Here is a 7615-nt window from a genome sequence, read left to right as displayed (position 1 = left end):
GGGAGAGGGGGGGAGTGGAGAGGGGGGGGGAGAGGGGGGGAGTGGAGAGGGGGGGGAGAGGGGGGGAGTGGAGTGGAGAGGAGAGGGGGGAGAGGGGGGGGGAGAGGGGGGAGAGGGGGGGGGAGAGGGGGGAGTGGAGAGGGGGGGGAGGGGGAGGGTGGAGAGGGGGGGGAGGGGGAGGGTGGAGAGGGGGGGGAGGGGGGGGTGGAGAGGGGGGGGAGGGGGGGAGTGGAGAGGGGGGGAGGGGGGGAGTGGAGAGGGGGGGAGTGGAGAGAGAGGGGGGGAGTGGAGAGAGAGGGGGGGAGGGATCTTTAAGGGTCTGTGGGATGAGTTATTCCCACAGGGAGACTTTGAACCGGATCTCCTGAACTTCCCCGGGCTCCGAGTGTCCCCCAGCTGCCCTCACACACCGGCCGAGGACACAGGCCCGGAGCCTGCTCCCACACCCAGAGGCTTGTCCCGGAGACACCCGCCGGTTCTGCGGCCTCTCACTGCCGCTCCCCCCGCCCCTCGGACCGAAGCCACCGTTAGATGCGCGCCGGTCGCCCACAGGCCGAGTCCTCCCGGCGGACGCACCGAGCCGGCTGACAGAGGCCGGCCTTGGGGCCCCGGCCCCGACAGCGCCCTATCACCAGCCGCAGCCTCGTTCCTTACCGTCCGGCTCAGCTCGGCCTCCACTTCACCGCTCGAGCTGAATCCCCGGCGCCGCGGCGGCCGCTTCCCTCGCCGTCCGCCCGTTCTCCCTGGGCTGGGCTGCTTGGATCCAGCGGCGTGTGTACGGCGGCCGCGGCACTCAAAGTGCGAGAGAGAGCGACCCCTGCCCGCCTGTGGAATCGGATCACTCACTGACTCCAGATCAGCCTCTCACTCATTCACACTGACTCTAGATCACTCGCACTGACTCCAGATCACTCACACTGACTCCAGATCAGCCTCTCACTCAATCACACTGACTCCAGATCAGCCTCTCACTCAATCACACTGATTCCAGATCAGCCTCTCACTCACATTGACTCCAGATCACTCACACTGACTCCAGATCAGCCTCTCACTCAATCACACTGACTCCAGATCACTGACACTGACTCCAGATCAGCCTCTCACTCAATCACACTGACTCCAGATCAGCCTATCACTCAATCACACTGACTCCAGATCACTCACACTGACTCCAGACACCCTTTCACTCACTCACTGACTCCAGACACCCTTTCACTCACTCACTGACTCCAGATTACTCACACTGACTCCAGATCAGCCTCTCACTCAATCACACCGACTCCAGATCACTGACACTGACTCCAGATCAGCCTCTCACTCAATCACACTGACTCCAGATCACTCACACTGACTCCAGACAGCCTTTCACTCACTCACTGACACCAGATTACACACACTGACTCCAGATCAGCCTCTCACTCAATCACACTGACTCCAGATCACTGACACTGACTCGAGATCAGCCTCTCATTCACTCACACTGACTCCAGGTCACCCACACTGACTCCAGATTATTTACTATTTACAATCTATTAATGACTTGGATGAAGGGACCGAGTGTAATGTAGCCAAATTTGCTGATGATACAAAGATAGGTGGGAAAGCAAATTGTGTGGAAGATGCAAAGAATCTCCAAAGGGATATAGATAGGCTAACTGAGTGGGCAAAAATCTGGCAGATGGAGTTTAATGTGGGAAAATGCGAGGTCATCCACTTTGGTGGGAAAAATAAAAAAGCAAATTATTATTTAAATGGGGAAAGATTACAAAATGCTGAGGTACAGAAGGATCTGGGGGCCTTTGTACATGAATCACAGAAAGTTAGTATGCAGGTACAGCAAGTAATTAGGAAGGCAAATGGAATGTTGGCCTTTATTGCAAGGGGGATGGAGTATAAAAGTAGGGAAGTCCTGTTACAACGTTGATGAAACCACACCTGGAGTACTGCGTACAGTTTTGGTCTCCTTATTTAAGGAAGGATATACTTGCATTGGAGGCAGTTCAGAGAAGGTTCACGAGGTTGATTCGGGAGATGAAGGGGTTGTCGTATGAAGAAAGGTTGAGCAGGTTGGGCCTATACTCATTGGAGTTTAGAAGAATGATGGGATCTTATTGAAACATATAAGATTCTGAAGGGGCTTGACAGGGTAGATGCAGAGAGAATGTTTCCCCTCGTGGGGGAATCTAGAACTAGGGGGCATAATTTCAGAATAAAGGGGCACCCTTTTAAATCGGAAATGAGGAGGAATTTCTTCTCTCAGAGGGTCGTGAATCTTTGGAATTCTCTTCCCCAGAGAGCTGCCGAGCTGGGTCATTGAATATATTTAAGGTGGAGAAAGACAGATTTTTGAATGATAAGGGAGTCATGGGTTATGGGGAGCGGGCAGGGAAGTGGAGTTGAGGCCCAGATCAGATCAGTCGTGATCTTATTGAATGGTGGAGCAGGCTCAAGGGGAAAATGACCTACTCCTGTTCCCACGTCTTATGTTCTTAAGTTATGTTCTTATCAGCCTCTCACTCACTCACACTGACTCCAGATCATCCACACTGACTCCAGATCAGCCTCTCACTCACTGACTGACTCCAGATCACTGACACTTACTCCAGATCAGCCTCTCACTCACTCACACTGACTCCAGATCACTCACACTAACTCCATTTCACTCACACTGACTCCAGATCAGCCTCTCACTCACTCACACTGACTCCAGATCACTCACACTAACTCTATTTCACTCACACTGACTCTAGATCAGCCTCTCACTCACTCGCACTGACTCCAGATCTGCCTCTCACTCACTCGCACTGACTCCAGATCAGCCTCTCACTCACTCACTGACTCTACATCACTCATATTGACTCCAGGTCAGCCACTCACTCACTCACACTGACTCCAGATCAGCCTCTCACTCACTCACACTGACTCCAGATCAGCCTCTCACTCACTCACTGACTCTGCATCACTCATATTGCCTCCAGATCAGCCACTCACTCACTCTACATCACTCATATTGACTCCAGGTCAGCCACTCACTCACTCGCACTGACTCCAGATCAGCCTCTCACTCACTCACACTAACTCTAGATCACTCACACCGTCTCTACATCACTGACACTGACTCCAGATCAGCCACTCACTCACTCACTCTACATCACTCATATTGACTCCAGATCAGCAACTCACTCACTCACACTGACTCTACAACACTCACATTGATTCCAGATCAGCCTCACCCTCACTGTGTCCTCCTGAAGTCTTTAATAATTCTTGCTGTTTGCTGAACCCCCTATTTTGTGCCATCAGCAAATTTCAATATGATAATCCCTATGCGTAACTCCACATCCTCTGTATTTACCATGGACTAAACTAGGCCCATTGTCTGAAGAACAGGGGTACATCACTTCTCCAATCCAAGCAACACTCATTTACTCTAATCCTTTGTTTCCTGGTGGTCAAACATGCTGTTACATTTTCTCATACTGAATGCCTGAATTTTTGTAACAAGCCTCTGGTGAGACACCAGAGAGAGGCAGAGTCCCAGAGATTTAACCAATTAGTTATGTCTTCAAAAAACTCTTCTAAATTTGTCAAACATGACATGTTTTTAATAAATTCATGCTGACTGTCCTCTGCAATCTCCTCTGACTTTCTTCAATAGACTACAGTGCATGACATCAAGGTCTAGTGACTTATTCAGCTCCTGATCACACACTCACTCATACCACCTTCAGATCACTTAGAGTAACTGCAACTCTAAATCACTCACAATCATACTGACTTCGTATCACTCACTCATACTGATTCCAGATCACTCATTCACATCAACTCCAGCTCTCAAATACTTACTCACACCGAATCTAGCTCCAGATTACTCACACTGACTCCAAAAACAACAACTTGCATTTATATAGAATCTTTAACATCGTAAAATGCCCCAAGGCGCTTCACATGAGTGTTATCAAACAAAATTTGGCATGAGCCACATAAGGAGATATTAGGACAGGTTGTAACATTTGCATACTGAATTATCATTGGCCCGCAGGCATCTGTAAGGAATACCTATTATATTCACATGTGATCACATGCTGAGTTGTCATTGGCCTGCAGGCATCTGTAAAGGGTCCTAACTCCATCTTGTCCCCACTGTGCTGTATGATTGAGATCACAGACCTGATGCTTCATAAAAGAGATTAAACTGGAATACTCCATTGTCCTGCAATTTATTATTTTTGTACAAAGTGTGCAAAACAAGACATGGTGTCTGTCGCAGACACGCTCTCCAGAAAGTCTCTTAGCTACCAGGACAGCAGCCTCAGCGAAGGCATGGATGTGCAGGTGCACATGGTGTACAACAGCTTACCTGTGAGTGACTCAAAACTGAAGGAGATCCGAGCAGCAACAGAGAAAGATGCACAACTCACACTGCTGAGCAAAGTCATACATGAAGGATGGCCTGAGGAAAGGAGGAAATGCCCTCAGAGCATATCTGAATTCTGGAACCACAGAGACGAACTGTCACAAATCAACGGAATCGTCTTCAAAGGGGAGAAAATCATCATTCCTACCAGTCTCAGAGAAGAGATGTTGACAAAAATTAATGCTGGACATATGAGCATGGAAAAATGCAAACAAAGAGCACGTGACATTATGTTTTGGCCCGGAATGTGCAAACACATTGAGGACATTGTCGGAAAATGTTCCATTTGTCTAGCACGCCGCCCATCAAATGTCAAAGAGCCCATGATACCTCACCGTATCCCAGACAGGCCCTGGCAGGTCGTGGCAACGGATCTGTTCACATGGAACAACGAGGACTACATAGTGACTGTTGATTACTACAGCAGATTTTTTGAATTGGACAAGCTTCACAGCACCACATCTGCAGCTGTGATCCACAAGCTAAAGGCAGCCTTTGCCAGGCATGGCATGGTAGAGACTTTAGTCTCAGACAATGGCCCCCAATACAAATCAAAAGAATTCGAGTCGTTTGCTAAGGCATGGGATTTCACACATGTCACATCAAGCCCACATTACCCTCAAAGTAATGGCCTTGCTGAAAAACTGTCCAGATTGCAAAAACACTCATAGACAAAGCCAAAGCGGACAAAAGAGACCCCTACATCAGTCTCCTTGAGTACCGCAACACTCCAGTTGACAACTTCAAGTCACCAGCACAACTGTTGATGAGCTGCAGACTTCGCTCAATCCTTCCAAGCACCAACCAGCAGCTGCAGCCAGAGGTCGTCAGCTGCAAGCAAGTGCATGCAAAACGTGTACAGAGACAGCAACACCAAAAGAGATACTGTTGTGTCCGTCAGTAGTAAGACACAAGACTGCAGGAGAACGGTACAACAGGTGTTTACTCAACGTGGCTCACTCTGGAACTGAACTGTACAGATTACTACTCAGCGCTATATACAGGTGTGGTCACTGCCGGTACTACAGTATACATGAGCTGTAAAAAGTAGTTCCCCCCTTAAAGGTATATACATTACAATTCCTCCCCTTTTAGATTAACAGTACCATAACACTCATTTAACAATTAAATATCAAACTAATTACAATTAACACTTTTAACATACAACGTTAGCTGAAAATAGTCCATTTATATATTCAGTCTTTGGGGAGGCTTCCTGATGCTTTCTGGATAGCGCCTTTCCCGAGTGTCTCGCTCTTGGTGCGGAGGCGATTCTGGCACCCTGTCATCGGTTGGGTCATCAGCTTCCGATGCTACTGTTTCTGGGGTAGATGCAACCTGTACGTCGGGTTCCTCACCAGGTACGTATGGGCGAGGCATGGGGTTGACTTGTTCCTGTGACTCTAGGATCTGGTCAGCATGGCGTCTCACGATATTCTCCCCAACGTCCACTGTGTACATTAGTGGGCCCTGCCGTGTGCATATCGTTCCTGGCTGCCATTTTTCTGTTCGGTAGTCGCGGGCCAAGACTGGTTGCCCTACATTGAAGCTCCTTGTTGGCTTCTCATGGATGTGCTGGAATTGCTTACTCTCAACATCTCTTCGTACGTTTGGTCTGAACAAATCCAGGCGAGATCTTAACCTTCGGTTAAAGAACATCATGGCCGGGGCCTGGTTGGTGACTGCATGTGTCACATTCCGGTAGGCGAACAGGAAATTGTCCACCTTGTGCTGCAGCGGAATGTTGTCATTGTACATAGCCTTTATTGCCTTCTTAAAGGTTTGTACGAACCTCTCAGCCAATCCATTTGTGGCTGGATGATACGGGGCGGATGTGTAATGCCTTACCCCATTCTTCTTCATGAACCTCCGGAACTCTTCGGACACAAACTGTGGTCCGTTATCGGAACAAATCTGTTCCGGCAAGCCGTTCTGGCAAAAATGGTCCGTAGGACTGCAATAGTTTTCTCCGTGGTGGTGGAGGACATTTTGATGACCTCAGGCCATTTCGAGTGCGCATCCACGGCTGTTAAAAACATTGAGTCCATGAATGGACCAGCAAAATCAATATGCACCCATTGCCATGGAGATGAGGGCCACTCCCATGGGTGTAGAGGGGCCTGTGGTGGTGCATTTTGGACTTTCTGGCATCCTGAGCAGCTCTTGGTCAGGTCCTCGATTTGTTTATCGATTCCCGGCCACCACACATAAGCCCTGGCAAGGCTTTTCATTTTTACCCCTCCCAGATGACCCGCATGAAGCTCATTGAGCACTCTATCCCTTAACTTGGGTGGAATTACCACTCGGGATCCACACATCAAGGTCCCCCGGCACACTGACAGCTGCTCTCTTCTTGTCGAGAATGCTGGCAACAGTGAGTCGCCATGTGCTGGCCATCCCTTCACCGTCAAATCATATACCCGAGACAGTGTCGGGTCATTTCGGGTCTCCTTTTCTATACGAGCGTTAGTTACCGGTAGGTATTCAGTGATAGTTGAATGAAATATTTCAACAGGATCCACTGCTGGTGCTTCCTCCGCGGTAGGCAGTGGCAGGCGTGATAGCCCATCAGCATTTCCATGCTGTTTCGTGCCCTTATATTCAATCTCATAGTGGTGCGCCCCTAGAAAGAGTGACCATCTTTGTAGTCGTTGCGCAGTCATCGCCGGAACGCCCTTCTTCGGATTAAAAATGGAGACAAGAGGCTGGTGGTCAGTCAGCAAGGTGAATTTCTGCCCGTGCAGATAGTGATTGAACTTTTTCACTCCCCACACTAGGCTGAGGGCCTCCCTGTCAATCTGGGCGTAGTTACGCTCAGCTGAGGTTAGTGATCGTGACGCAAAGGCTGTTGGCCTCTCTGAGCCGTCTGAGAATTTGTGCGACAGCACCGCTCCAATGCTGTAGGGTGACGCATCACACGCCAACCGAATTGGTAGTGCTGGGTTGAAACGGGCCAATACCTCTTTTGATGTGATTAGTGTTTTGCTCTTCTGGAAAGCTCGTTTACATTCGTCACTCCACTTCCATGGCACTCCAGTTTGCAGTAGGGTGTTCAGTGGGTGTAGTATTGTAGACAAATTTGGCAAGAACTTATGGTAGTAGTTTACCAGCCCGAGGAACGACCTCAGTTGTGACACGTTTTCCGGTGCTGGAGCCTTGACTACTGTGGTGATTATTCCTTGATTAGTAAAAGTATTG

General features: G+C 49.3%; 1 protein-coding gene across 6 annotated transcripts in view; it reads right to left on the bottom strand.

Moving 5' to 3' along the window:
• The window catches only part of cul2 (cullin 2), a 76494-nt gene extending 75632 nt beyond the window's left edge, over window positions 1-862 (bottom strand). For 4 of the 6 annotated variants that reach the window (XM_085987624.1, XM_085987627.1, XM_085987630.1 and 1 more), the window contains exon 1: window positions 655-860. The gene's annotated coding sequence lies outside the window, so the exon portion shown is untranslated. Of the gene's footprint in view, window positions 1-654 lie in introns of all 6 variants that reach the window. The other 2 variants (XM_085987628.1, XM_085987629.1) reach the window with 2 other exon arrangements.
• Window positions 863-7615: the final 6753 nt, after the last annotated feature.

This window comes from Somniosus microcephalus, chromosome 5 (assembly GCF_052327205.1).
Source record: "Somniosus microcephalus isolate GS21.2 chromosome 5, FLI_Smic_1.0, whole genome shotgun sequence".
In the NCBI taxonomy this organism is placed as follows: Eukaryota; Metazoa; Chordata; class Chondrichthyes; order Squaliformes; family Somniosidae; genus Somniosus; species Somniosus microcephalus.
Note: the sequence above shows the minus strand (reverse complement) of the source record. Positions and strands in the feature narration are given on the sequence as shown.